General features: G+C 41.7%; 1 long non-coding RNA gene across 1 annotated transcript in view; it reads right to left on the bottom strand.

Annotated features, from left to right (window-relative positions):
• LOC103886780 overlaps window positions 1–9,144 on the bottom strand; it is a 46,667-nt gene extending 37,523 nt beyond the window's left edge. Inside the window, exon 1 of the long non-coding RNA XR_650594.4 lies at window positions 7,213–9,144. This is a non-coding gene — a long non-coding RNA (uncharacterized LOC103886780). The remainder of the gene's footprint in view (window positions 1–7,212) is intronic.
• Window positions 9,145–15,232: the final 6,088 nt, after the last annotated feature.

Here is a 15,232-nt window from a genome sequence, read left to right as displayed (position 1 = left end):
GATGGATGTAAATCCACACTTAAAGTCCACCAGCTTAGGATCCCTCAGCCTCTCTTAGGCTGACTCCATATGTCCAAATGGAGACACCATTACCTCCTTTAGGATCATGCTTGGGATTAAATGAGGAGATGTCATTACAGCAGCAGGCACTTCTTATATGACTCAATATACCATATTTCATTGAACTTGAAAGGCCATAGATTATGAAATGCCCCTCGACTTCCTTGGCCTGGCATTGCTATTAGAATAAAGGCCATGCCCTGACCATCCCCCTAGAGCCCAGCACCTTCAGCCTCACATCCCAGAACCGTCCTGATGGTCTAGGGTCCAGCCTCCCTGGCTACTTCCAGCTCCAGGCCTCTGCACAGACTGTTCTCTCTGCTGGGAGCATTCTTCCTAGGGGTCACTCCTCTCCTTGTTCAGATTTCACTTAAAATCACTCTATCTAGCACAGAAAAGAAAGTACTTTTTTGTTTTTATCCCCTCTGAATGTGGACCTCTAAACCCGTGATGTAAGAGGTTGTTTTTTAACCTGAGTTACCAGATAATTTCTTTCCACATTCATCTAAATATAATACTCTGACTAAAACCTCTGTTTAGAACTTAAAAATTTTAAAAGTCAAACTGCGCATAAGTGCCTGTTAGAAAGTGCCAACTGCCTGAATATTCCAAAGCCTTTCTTTAAAGCATTATCAATTACATCAATGAAATATCATTTTTAGCATAGCAGTGGAAATTTCAGAAACCAAGATTATTTACTTTCCCAAACTTTGGTAACAGCATTAGGCCATTTTTTAAACAATGATGAAAGCAATTACAAAATGTTCTTATGGAAGTTAATCTAGAACCATCTCTAAAATGGTCACAAATCGTGCAAGCTCCAGAATTATATGTCACAGAGAGCAAATACTGATTCCTCTCCTTATTAGCTGTGGGTCCAAGGGAAAACTACTTAGCCTATCTGGACATCAGTTTTCATCAGTGTTAAAAACTGAGGATAACAATAATTCTTATCTTATAAAATCGTCATAAGGATTAAGTAAAATAATGCAGGCAAAGCAAATAGAACATTGCCCAGGACTTCTGCTTCCAACCAAGAGGGAACAACAGGCTGATTTACCCTCCTGGCTGAAACAGCAAAAATCCACACAAAACATGTAAAAGAAAAATTCTAAGACACTGACATCAGACAACAAAGAAAGTTAGCCCCTGAGGGACAAGGAACAAACCAGGGGAGCCCTGATACTGCCCAGCTGACTGACTGGAGAGAGTTCTGGCCATGACATGCTAAGGGGAAACCCAGGCAGAGAGCCAGTAGACACCTGAGTTGAGAAGAGGACGCTGAGATTTTGCATAGACCAAGAAGGCTAGCATTGGCAGAGGTGGAGAGGAGAGGGAACTAAAGAAATCCACAGATGGTCTCGCTCATGTGTTTAATTGAGGACTGATAAGTGCAGCATGGCTGGGCAAAATGCCATCTGAAAGAAACGGAGGTAAGAGTACCCTACTCCCAAATGGGCTGGGAATGGCGTCTGTCCCCACCAGCCAGAGTGGAAAAAATCACAACTCACCAGGAATTGGACCAAGTACTCAAAAGGTTATTAATTCCATAGTCGGAAACAATTATCCCTAAATTGAGCACTATCTGGCCCCACCTAAAACTTAAAAGCAATACCCAATGGAATCAAACTGTTTCCAAGTAATTCAACTCCATTGAAGAACAAAGCTCAGAATATTAGAGGAGTTTAAAATATCCAGTATCCAACAAGACAAAATTCACAACGTCTGGCATCTAATTAAAAATTGTCAGTCACACAAAGAAGCAGGAAAAATCTAAAAGGATGAGCAAATCAATAAATCAAAACCAACAACTGACATATATGTTAAAATTAACTACCAAGGACACTAAAACAGTTAAAATAACTGTATTCCATATGTTCAAAAAGTTAAGCGGAGATATGGAAGATATTTTAAAAGATCCAAATTAAATTTCTAGAAATGAAAACTGCAATGTCTGAGATAAAAATGTACTTGATGGGATTAATGCCAGGATAGACATTGTTTAAGAAAATATTAATAAACTTGAAAACAGAAATAAAAATTATTCAAAACAAAACTGAGGGAAAAGAGTTTTAAAATAGTGAACAGAGCATCATTGAGCTGTGGGACAACTTCAAAAGGTTCCTCTGTAAGTAAGTGGAGTTCTAAGAGAAGGTGATAGAATAGAAAAAGTATTTGAAGAAATATCTGGAAAAAAATCCAGATTTAATGAAAACTATAAATTTACATGCAGATTCAAGAAGCACAACAAAACTCAAGGCAAAAAATGAAGAAACTAGAGCAAGACATATTATCATCAAATGGCTCAAAATCACTGATAAAGAGAAAATTCTTTAAAGCAGCCAGAGAAAAAAGAGAAACATTTTATAAAGGAGCAAAGATAAGTATGATAGCAGGCTTCTCGCTAGAAGCAATGCAAGCAAGAAGACAGTGGAATGACATCTTTAAAATACTGAAACAAAAAACTGTTAATATAGAATCCTACATCCAGAAAAGGAAAAAAATTAAAACTTTCAAAGATGAAGGTGAAATAAAGGTGTTTTAAGACCTACAAAAGCTGAAATAATTCATCGCCAGCAGGTTTACACTACAAGAAATGATAAAAGGAAGTTTTTAAGGTAGTCAGTTCATCAAGAGAACATTATAGTCCTAATTATTTGTGGACTTAGTAACAGAGTTTCACATTATATGAAACAAAAACTAATAAGCTGGACCTCATTAGCATTTAAGGCCTTTCCCTTGTGAAAAGCACTGTTAAGAGAATAACAAGTTAAGCCACAGACTGGGAGAAAATATTTTCAAAATACATATTTGATAAAGGACTTGTATCCAAAGTATACAAAGAACACTTAAAACTCATCAATAAGTAAATGAAAACTCCAGTTTTTAAAATGGGCAAAAGAACGAAACATTTCACCAAAGAAGATATTCAGATGACAAATAAACATCAAAAAGCTATTCCACATCATCCTTCACTTGGGAAATGCAAATTAAAACAACAATCACCACACACATAATAAAATGTTCTAAACCCAAAAAAGACTAACAATACCAATTTTTGGTGAGGATGTGGAGCAACAAAAACTTCAATTAATTACTGGTGGGAATGCAAATGATACAGCCACTGTAAAAGACAGTTTGGCCGTTTCTTGTAAATTAAACAGTCTTATTATACAATCCAGCAATTATCCTTCTGTTCGCCTTCCAAAAATGTGCACACACATGTTTTAGAAGCTTTATCCATAATTGCCAAAAATTGGAAGCAACTAAGATGTTCTTTAGCAGGTGAATGGATAAACTGTAGTACACACACACAATGGAATACTATTCACTGATGAAAAGAAGTGAATATCAATCCCCACAACAAACAACACGAGTGAAACTTAAGTGCATATCACTGAGTGAAAAAAGCCAGTCTGAAAATGCTTCATGATTCCATTTACCTGATGATATAGTTTGACTGTGTTCCCACCCAAATCTCATCCTGAATTGTAGCTCCCATAAGTCCCACATGTTGTGGGAGGGACACAGTGGGAGATAATTGAATCATGGAAGCAGTTTTCCCCACACTGTCCTTGTGGTAGTGAATAAGTCTCACGAGATCTGATGGTTATATAAGGGGAAACCTCTTTTGCTTGGCTTTCATTTTTCTCCCATGTCTGTTGCCATGTAAGATGTGCCTTTTGCCTTCCACCATGATTGTGAGGCCTCTCCAGTTACATGGAACTGTGAGTCCGTTAAACCTCTTTTTCTTTAAAAAAAAATATATGGTCTGCTGTATGTTTTATCAGCAGCATGAAAAAGGACTAATAAACCTGACATTGTGGAAAAGGCAACCGTATAGATTGGAAAAACAAATTAGTGATTTCAGGTGGTTTGCAGAAGATTGAGGTGGGTGTTGGAAGGTAAAGTACAGGAATATTTTTAGGTGGAAAGAGTATTCTGTGTGATACCGTAAGTGATGGCTCAATGGCTCTACTCATTTTTCAAAATCATAGAACTTTAGAGCACATTTTTTTTTTAGACGGAGTTTCGCTCTTTTTGCCCAGGCTAGAGTCTCACTGCAACCTCCGCCTACCGGGTTAAAGTGACTCTCCAGCCTCAACCTCCCGAGTAGCTGGGATAACAGGTGCCTGCCACCATGCTTGGCTAATTTTTTATACTTTTAGTAGAGATGGGGTTTCATCATGCTACCCAGGATCATCTCTATCTCTTGATCTCGTGATCTGCCCACCTCGGCCTCCCAAAGTGCTGGGATTACAGGCATAAGCTACCACGCCCAGCCGCAATTCTTTAAAAACATATTTAGGAGATCCGGGGCTCCCAGGATGAAATATAGAATCATGACAGGGTGACAAAAGAATCTAACTACTTGATACATCTACAAAGCAACTTCATTGAGGTTCATCAGTGAAACGGGTGGAGGAAAAACTGGTGCTTGCCTAAGTTACTTTAGAAATGAATGGGGACTATAAGACTAAAGGTAGAAGAAACCGTCTGTAGTCTATACTCTAGCTGTTAAGGCTGCCTCCCACGTGAGCAAGGGTTAACGATTCTGATACTGCTGTGCATGTACACTGGACAATTAAGTAAATGGATGGCAGATGTTAGGAGTAGGTTCCAAACTGTGGGGTCAAGAGGCTGTAGACAAGCAAAGGGGAAGGCACTATGTTCTACATGGTAATGGTGAGAGTTGGAGACATCAATATGAACTCATATTTAGCTTAATATAGATGCAGGTTGTTTCATATAGAAATATTTCTACATAGGTGTTTAAATATGTTAGCATATACACCCATATTTCCTTACTCTGTAACTGAGAGAGTTTAGAAGCAATGACATCCCACTAGCACCATGCACACCTAGCAACCAGACCTTGGTTTTAAATGCTGTTCTCCAATAAAAGAAACCAGAGTTCTTTGGAGAGATGGCTGATTCTAGGTATGAGGTAAGAAATACACAGTATGAGCCAGGAACACCTTGTTTTGCCAGAAAGTCAGGAAGTACAAACAACAACAACAATAAACCCACAGTGATGGACTATGACAGGGGAATACCAGCACTAACAGAAAGAGCTCCCAATGGCAAACATCAGAGCAATTTGAGCAACAGAATAAATACCCCCAAATGTAAAGCAAATATCCATGATTCCCCAATGATACAAATCAAGGATTGACTAAATAAATACATGGAAAATAATAGATAGATCTCTAATGCAGAAGAATTCTAAGTAATTTATGTATATACCGACTCCTTACACAGGTGGGCATAACTCCCCACCTGTTAAGTGTGGCTGCACAGAGGGACTTCCCTCCAAAGAGTACAGCATGGAAAGGCTGGGGGAAGTAAGTTTGCAGGGGAGAAACCTGGCAAACACTTCCTCAGCCAGGTGATCAAGGTTAACATCAGAAGTGATGTCATGTTGAGAATATGTGCCCTTGATATGATGTGATGAGAATGGTGCTTTACCTCCAAGCTGTCTGCCCCCAAGATCCATAACACCAGTCTAATCATGAGAAAAACAGTCCTCAAAACTGCCAATGTCATCTAACAAGGGAAGTCTGAGAAACGGTGAGTGAAGAGTAGCCTCAAAGGCAAGGCAAGTGAATGCAATGTGGGGTCCCAGATGGGATGCTGGGATAGAAAAGAGACGTGAAACTAAGGAGATCTTAACCAAGTATCAATTTTCAGTGAGAAATACATAGGTGTTGGATTATCCATTGTGACAGATGTGAGCAATAGAGGAAGCTGGGTGCAGGGGATGCAGGCATCATCTGTGCTCTCTTTGCAAGTTTTCTATAAATTTAAACTACTCTTCTAAAATAAAAAAGTGTATTAAAATAGTAATTATCTTTTAAAGATCGTGCTGAGCATGTTATTTATGTATTGCCCCTCTTTTCAAGTATCTATTTTACTGTCAGTGAGACTCTCACACTGAAGTCTTGACTCTCTTGAGAAGAGGTTGTACCCTAGTGATCAACCCAGCAGCAGACAAGGATTCTGAAGGACCCTCAGCTTGCATAGTTTTAGAGATTGCACATTTTTTGAAAATCAAAATATACTGTTATACACACAAAGTTAGGAGCCTTGGGAAAGCCTCACTTTCAGCAAAAGGACCCAGACGCTGTATTTCCTCAGCTTCAGGGTCCTCACCTCTGACTCAGCTTGGGAAAACATTTCTTACCCTCCTTTAGCAGTCAGTTCACAGGGTTAGGAAATTTATCATTTCTGAGAATTGAGTATAAGTTGCAGGAATTTCACCCAGGTAGACTTATAGATCCTACAAAAGGGGAAGATGTTGTCAGAAAATACAGCAGGTGAGAACGCAGGCTGAAGACTAGAACAAGAGGCAACACGCTCGTTCACATCCGTCATCCTGCAAAAATCATCCCCGGAGGTAACCCGAGGACCAGCTGACAAAATGATACCCTTAGGATTGCCTCGCATCATAATTCTGGGACCTAAAAATCGCTAAAAACATTTCCCATAGCTCTCTAGGCGAAGTGGAATACTTTCATATACTGATGAAGTATCTCTGGGTGTCAAGCAGGGCTTTGGGAGTTGAGGGAAATGAAGACTCGCCCAGCTCAGTCCCAGGCGCACCCCCGATCGCCTCGCAGGTCTAAACACGCGTGTCGAGCCCGCGCGTCTTGCGCTGGCCCAGCTGAGCCTGCAGAGTCGCTGTGGGCCGCCCGGTCAGAGCGCACGGGTAATTAGCTGCAGCTAAGCCCGGCGCCCAGCATGTTGGAGCAGGTTGGCATCCTGTGTTTAAGATGCACCTGTTTACGATTAGCCGCAATGGGTTCCACACCCCACGCCTCATTTCTTGGATGGAATGAAGAACTTGTTTGAGCAGTGATCGCAAGCTTTTCTCCCTTCCAGTTCCGTGTGCCGTTTCAAACTCGTTCACCTGGTCTGCTTCTAATGTTCTTTTTCTCCAACTCTACTGCAAATTGATTTATGTAAACTGCTAGGTAAAACTAACTAAATAACTCTTCTTTCTTCACTGTGATAGGACGACCCAGCCTCCCTGAATATGTTGAAGCCAAAATCTCACATCTGTCCTGGACTGTGGACCCCAGAAGTCGTGCAAAGCTGCTGCAGGAGTCTCACAGGCCACCCAAGGGGGCACCTCAGCGGTGGTCGACTCACCTTAAGGAGTGAGAGCTAAGCTAGAGACAGAACGTGTCTGCCCTCCAGAATTTCCTCATGGCTCCAGAAAGGGTAAAACGTTCTCAGAACTCCTCCAGTTAAAGACCTGCTCCCATAGCAACCCAGCCTAGGGGATCTCTATAGATCCATACAAACCTACCTAGATCTCAGGTTCAGTGCTTGTACTGAGCAAGTGCATCAGGAAACACCTGCACCTGTCTCCTTTCTCTCCCCTCAGTTGTCCTATCACTGTCCCCGGACAGCCTATCCGTTTTAGGTTCTCTGCCCCACACTGATTAAATTCCAAGGTACTCAGATGGGAGTTTGCCCTGTTGGCCAATGCTGGGGGATTGTGGGCAGACGAAGGAAAAGATGATGGATCACAAGGTCTTTTTAGATCCCTGAAATTAGTCACCTGATTCAACAATAGCAATGAGTCCTAAAATTTCATAGTGCATCAGAGTCATCTGGAAAACTGTCACAGACAGGCAGTTGCCCAGAGATTCTGGTTGATTGATGTTGGAGCTGGGCTGTGTGCCTTTACAATTCTATCTATACCAGAATTTGAGCATCACTGATTTATAGGTCAGCCAACTCTATCAGATTCTCCTATGTACCAAGACCCTATGGCATAGGGACTCTACATGGAATTTCCGAGCTTACTTCTCATTCTAGTTACATTCCACTAGGGCCCAGCAAACAGTTCATCTACTCAACACATGTTTATCAAACGCTTACTGGACTATTATGGAATATATATATATATATATTTGTGTGTGTGTGTGTATATATATATATATATGAACTTATTTCAGTGGCGATCACAACCTTTTCTCTCTTCCAGTTCCATGTGCCATTTCAAATTCGTTCACCTGGTCTGCTTTTAATGTTCTTTTTCTCCAAGTCTGATACATACATACACACACACACACACACACACGCATAAGCACATTATATATGTTATATATGTATTATATATAATGTATATATTATCTGATGTGTCTCAAAATTTAAGTTGCTTGCAATTATAGGAAAATGGTTTTCAGTTTTCCACGACTCTGCAATTTCAAAAACTAAAATACCTCCATGTACAACTATTTTGAAGAAATTATAAGTCACTTCTAAGATAAGTTTTTTGACAAAAAGAAAAAAAGAGCTTACATCTCAAAATCATATTTACTAAGGATTCCAGGGATACAGAGTACAATATAATGTACAACCAAATAATATTCATTGAATCCTAGATTTAAGGTATTTCCATTTTCTTTCACCAAGGATTGTTTCTTTCCTCATTTTTTTCATTTCTCAGGTGAACTGCAAAGATTTCTGTTTTTCTTTAACAAGAGGAAGGATCTTGGTTAATTATGTAATACTGTATTTCCTGAATATGGGCACTGTCTTTTAAATATCTCTCTAAGAAAATAAAGCTAGAGAGAATTCCAATGCAGAGTGTGGGAAGCTCTGCTGAAGTCTGTTCTGAGGTGTCTCTTAGCTGATGAAAGGATTTTCCTCTTTTCTCGCTGAAGGCACGGCATTCTTCTAGACTTGCATATTCATCACGTTCACCCAAGACTTCCTTTGCTGGTGCCGATCGCAGTGTACATGGAAGGCTCCTGTCTTTGGTGAGAGTTTACTCCAGGCTCTCTTGGCTGCCTCCTGCAGACTTTGTCACTGTGCCGAGGGCTTTAGCTCTGGATTTCTGTGACTCTTTCAGACAGATTCCTTTTATCTCCATTTTGCTCTAAGTTTCCAAATGCCTGTGCCACTTGGGTTATTTCACAGATGCTCAGTGAAGAAAATGAAAAAGGGAATTCAAAAATACCATCTGACCCAAAGTGAAATTGTCAGCTTTTAAAGAAAGAAAGGTGATTTGATGTGCTGTGTGGCATAAACAGAAGTTGAACATAATGTTGGACATCTTGTATTATGCTGATCTTAAGCAAAAACTGTCCCAAACTGAAAATGGAGTAAGCATCCAGAGACCATGCTCTGTGATGACCGAAGGCTCCGCGTCTGTGCTCTCCAATAGGGAGCCACTCATCACATCAGCTACTGAGCACTTAAGACGTGGCCAGTGTGACTGAGGAACTCAAGTGTCAGTATTATTTGATATGAATTAATTTGGCTGTAAATTGCCATCTGCGGCTAGTGACCATTGCATGGCGAAGCTCTAGATCTGGTCTAGAAGGAGTGTGAGGTCCTGTGAAGCACTTGGCACTACGTCAGAATGAAGCATCCTGTCTAGGATATCCCCAGAGTCAGCACCAGCAGCTCAGCTCCACCCCGGCCACCGTGGAGGTGACACAGTGGTGAGCGGCATGTGACCCCTCTCCTTCCTGAGGACAGAAAAGCCCAGCTATGTGGCTTCCTCGCCTCACCTGAGCAGAATGTGGGAAGTGGATCCCCCACCGTCTCCACTGGGGACCCTCAGCCAGAAAGAGTACCCATGCTGGAGAGTATTGGAGTTAAGTCAATCTGGAAGTTATTTTCTACTTATCTATCTAAGAGATTCAAAAACTAGTGTTTCCTTGAGAATGATGTCATCAAGCACAAGATAATGAGGAAGACTGCCTAATTCAGGGGAAAAAAATGGAGAGATAAAACCCCACATTGCAATCACATGTAATTGGGTGAAAGCAAAGGTTCCTATTCTCTGCTGATCCCCCGACAGATCTCTCCTTTAGATGTTCTGCTTACATTATCTCATTTAAAACCTGCTACAATAAAATAAGTTACCATGTATGTAGTAATCATTTACTAAAGGCCAGGTACGTTGCTAAATGCTTTCTGTGAATAAACTTACTTTTAATTTTCACAACAATCCTAGAAAGTAGTTAATAACTTGGTTTTTGTTGTTGTTGTTTGTTTGTTTACAGATGAGGAAACAGGCTAAAAAGCATAAGTTGGATTCAAGCCAAACAGATCTAGTTGCAAAGCCCCTAGGAACTCTGTCACAATCTTCTACTTTTATTGTCTTAGCTTTTGATTCACAGAACCTTTTGCCTAACTAAATGAATAGTAACCTATAGGCTTGCAACAGCTATAGATACGGATAGATGTAGATCTAGATATATAGCATGCTCATGCTTATGAAAATCTGATTTTAAAACAATAAACGTACAAATCGGGGCAAAGGATTGGAATGACAATTAATTCCTGACTTCGTATAATGCTTCATCACAGGGTTTCACATAGAGGATACCCAACATCCTATATTCTCTCTCCTTTGGGGACATTTTAAAAAAATAAATAAATGCCGGGGCTGGGCACAGTGGCTCACACCTGTAATCCCAGCACTTTGGGAGGCCAAGGCAAGCAGATCACCTGAGATCAGGAGTTCGAGACCAGCAGCCTGGCTAACATGGTGAAACCCTGTCTCTACTAAAATACAAAAATTGGCCTGTAATCCCAGCTACTACGGAAGCTGGGGCAGAAGAAACACTTGAACCCGGGAAGTGGAGGCTGCAGTGAGCTGAGATTGTGCCACTGCACTCCAGCCTAGGCAACAGAGCCAGACTCTGTCTGAAAATAAATAAATAAAATAAAACAAGTAAACGTTGGAGAACATACTGATGGAATAGGATGGGTTCTTAATAGATTCCATGGAATTTTGTGGTTATTGCTCCACCATTTTAGAAAAGCTTGTGCCAGTTCTTGATGACAAAGGACACATGTTTACAACCGATTCTGTGTCTGGTGGTCCGGCCCAAGCCTTTCAGGTTGCTCATTTGTGTACACACACTTTCAAATCCCTCCTTCACTCTGCTACTAATTGCTACTACTAGAGTCAGCCTGTCTCCCCACTGATTGGGGGGAATTCTGAATTTCTTTTCATTGCCACAGTTCATTACAACACCTGAGATAGAGCAAGCACCGAAAAAAATGTTTTGTGAATAAACACATTTATAGAAAATAAGTTAATAGATATAAAATACATTTTAAATTATGGCCAACCATAAAGCCAAGCCTGGAAGTAGACAGTTCAGGTGAACGTTCCCGTGCACGTTTCTTTCCAGTGTCTTTCAGGTTGTACAGGAGAGTCAGAGTCAGTGTGGAGCAGGCATCTCCCAGTGTGTTCAACTTAGTTGATGGCCTCAGCATCATTTCCACACTAGCCTTGCCCTTTGAATAATGACCAGGCGAATGCTGGGCCATGTGCAGTTGTTCTTTTCCAGTTCCTTAATTATGGCTAGGTTAATATTAGTTCAGAAAAAAAATAGGAGCTGACCTCAACCTTCCTCTAAGCTTCAAATATTACCTAAAGGAAAATTATAGATGTTTTATTAAAGAAATGAGAGCTCTGCAGGACAGACACTCCCTTTGAGGGTCCTGGAATGACAGCATGGGTGCAACTCAGCAGGAGGACAGTGCTAACCAGTGTGCTCTTTCCGTGGACACAGCACACGACCTCCTGGCAGCCTGGGCCCCCTTCCCTGAGGTCCCTTGAGTTGTTTGACAGGGCATTCTCATAAACATTTATTAAAGGGAAAAACCCCAAGGGTGGAGGGTGAAGAAATGCATGCCTTAAAACTGGTTTGAAATAAGGAACAAAACTCTACCCTAAGTCATCATGGGAATGCTGCAAGGTTAATGGAAGAGAGAAAAAAGGAAGGAACTGCCTGTGTCTGGGTAACTGGGTGTTATATTTAATATATTAGTGATGGGACTGACTATGCAGTGGCCTGTCTGTGAAGCTGGCTGTCCGGCAAAATTGTTTTGGTTAGCAACAATTCCGGGAGATGTGAGATATTCCAGATGGTCTCAACGGCCCAGGACGCGAGGTGGAGTGTGAGTGTGAGACGCACTCTGGGTCTTGCACGCTCAAGAGGCAGCAGTGCCCTGTTTCCCGTGCAAGCCCCAGGGCCCTCCTGTTGCCCTCACTCCGGAGGCACCCAGAGCCGCCCCACCACTCCTCTGTGGTCTCCTACCCACCAGCTACCTTTCCCCGCCCCACTGGAGAGGCAGAGGGCAGGGCTTGGACAACCTGGTGTCTGACTTAGAATCAGCAAGTCCAGAGCAAGGCAACCTCAGATGAGGCACCCTCTAGACACGAGTGAAGGTCAAGGAAATCACCAAATGATGCAATGATATCTTCACAAGTTCCAGGCACTTCCAGGAAGGGTACAAGGAAACTATGACTGGATTCTAAATACACTAAAGAAACACTCAGTAGTTTATGAATGAGAGATTCATCATGGAAGTCTGAGTGCTTCTCTAATGCCACATACGCATAGAAGAGATTATGAGTGTTTCTGTAAGGCCATATTTTCATAGAATATTTTGCAAGTGTTTTTGTACTGTCATATATAGATAATATATGTATTTCTTGCATTGCATGCATGTATATAATATATTGTATTTCTGTAACAAAAAATTTACATATATATACAGACGCACACACACTTCTCCAGAGTGTATCACATCCAGGCTTTCATTTTACTTTCCATTTGATAATCTGAAGCCCATAGAGGCTAACAATTTAGAATAGTCTCAGTGTTAGACAATAACAAATCCAGGATGGATTTTACCATCCATTGTTTTCCGAACCACACTACCAAGAGCTTAAGTTACTATATATATTTAGAAAACATCTCCAAACTAAGCTGAGAAGTTTTAGAGTCTAGAAAAAAAATACATGGTAGCATGTACATGTGTTTCTTCATGACACCTCCTAAGACTGAAGTGTTCAAACCACATTGTTAAGAGAACATAGATTCCCATCCAACCCAAACCTCTCCAGTTTCCTCCTCCAGTTCAGGTTTCAGCTCCTTGGGGAGCTGGAAGAGAAAGCAAGCTGAGGATCTGCTCCTTCCTCTCTGATCACCTGCCAGTCATCCTCTGCCCACACCAGCAGCCACAACTGCAGAACCACAAGGCAATGTCATATTTACTGAGCCAGCTCAAGACAGTGCCTCCACTCCAGGCAGCGGCCTGCCTCCACATGGTCTCCCTCCCTCCTCCCTCCCTTCCTTTTTTCCCTAAGCACTGAGAACTTGCCATATACCAGATTTGAGATTAGGTGCAGAGATACAGCCATGAATAAAGCAAATATAATCCTTGCATTTGGGGAGTTTCAATGCCAGATGAATCACATGTAAAAAGATGGTCAGGGCTGGGTACAGTGGCTCATGTCTGTAATCTTAGGGCTTTGGGAGGCCGAGGCAGAAGGATGGTTTGAGTCCAGGAGTTTGAGACAAGCCTGGGCATCATAGCAAGACCCCATCACTACAAAAAAATAACTAAAAAAAAAAACAATTAGTGGGGTGTGGTGACATGAGCCTGTAGTCCCAGCTACGCAGGAGACTAAGGTGGGAAGATCGCTTGAGCCTAGGAGATTGAGGCTGCAGTGAGCCGTGTTTGTCCCACTGCACTCCAGCCTGGGCGACAGAGACTCTGTCTCCAAAAAAAAAAAAAAAATGATCAGTTGAACGATGAATCTAAACTGTCATACATTTCATAAAGAAGTATGCAGGGTTATGATGGGACTGTGCCCAGGCAGCCTTCCCTGTGGAGGTGATGCAGTGATATGGGACGGCCTCCCAATGTCCCACAGTCCAGCACCATGCAGCTGACCCCCTGCGCCCTGGGAAATGCCTTCGCTCTGCACCGTCCCTGGAGGTGCCCACTGAGCACCTAGAATGGGACCGGTGTGACGGAAGCACTGGAGTTGTATCTTATTTTGGCTGTTGTGGTGGACAAGGTAGCCTTCGGTGCTCTGGCAGAATAGAAAGAACCAGCTGGAAATGAAACCTGGGGGACGGGGGATGAGGGAAAGGGCCAAGAGGACAGCCAAGAGGAAAAAGTGGTGTTGGAGCAACCATGGGCGTCCTGGTAGAAAGGAGGTCATCATCATTAGGGTGATTTCCAAACAAATTCATTTCCAAACATTCTGGAAATGAACACTTTTCTGGCACATCTAAAGCCATTTCACTTAAAATGACTTGAGGATTCAACTTGTTCATTGAACAAACTATTGAGTGCTCCTGCAGATCTTGGGCTTGGAGGTGCGAGGCCGCCTAAGACAGACACATTCTCTGTTTTCCGCACAGACCTTCATATCCATGAAAATTCAGGCACACACTTCCCATCATAGCGCGGTGAAACAAATATTATGAAAGGGGAAACTCTTTCTGGAAAAGTGGAAAAGTATTTGTTTATGAAAATGGCAAGCTGTTAAGGTAGTCCTAGCATAGTTCTACACAGCCATGCAGCAATCCACTCTAAGTATCTGTTCTGGAGGGGCGGGGATTCAATGAAGAAAGCAGAGAGGACCCCAGGCATGATGTGTGGGAATATTCAATACAGTGTTCTTTATTTGGGTGAGCCATTGTGAACAATAGAAAGGTGGTCTTCAGAATGAAGATGCAGATGATTTGATGCAGTGGAGCACTATGCAACCATTCACCATCCAGAACAGTAGCTCACAGGTGCAGGTGCGTGGTATCAGCAAGCCTTTACAGCAGTTAACAGAGTTCATAGAATAGCAATGATGTAACAACAGTCTCCTATCATTCAGTTGCCATTTGACAGAGGACCCTGAAGCTGGCAGTGGAGGGAGTGGGAGCTCAGGCTGCATGATGAAATCATCATGGAACCAGAGATTTGAACGGTTACCCTGCCTCCTCTCATGATTGTAAAAAGTATCTAATGGCACGAGGAAATGCTTGTACCATGATGTAAATGAAAAAAAGTGGGTACGGAACAACATGATTCCCCGTTTGTAGTTAGACACTCCCTTAACCAGAAGTAAATATTCCAAAATGTTCATCATGGTCTATATGTCATGGGAGCAGTGATTTTGAATTCATTTTTTATGCTTCTTTTCCTACATTTTCAACAGTGCTACTTTCACAATCAAAGAAATTAACAGCACCAAAATTTGTCCAGAAAGGAAAAGAAGTTTATTCACCATTTAATTTTTATTCCTGTGCCCAAGAATCTTTGCATGTTAAAGAATCTGTAAACTTTAAAGTAGAATACAAACTTCAGTTATTTTATGACTCACTTTGTGCTTTGATTT

The sequence above is a fragment of the Papio anubis genome, chromosome 8 (genome assembly GCF_008728515.1).
Source record: "Papio anubis isolate 15944 chromosome 8, Panubis1.0, whole genome shotgun sequence".
Taxonomy (NCBI): domain Eukaryota; kingdom Metazoa; phylum Chordata; class Mammalia; order Primates; family Cercopithecidae; genus Papio; species Papio anubis.
The sequence above is the reverse complement of the archived record's forward strand: the minus strand, read 5'-3'. Positions and strand labels throughout refer to the sequence as shown.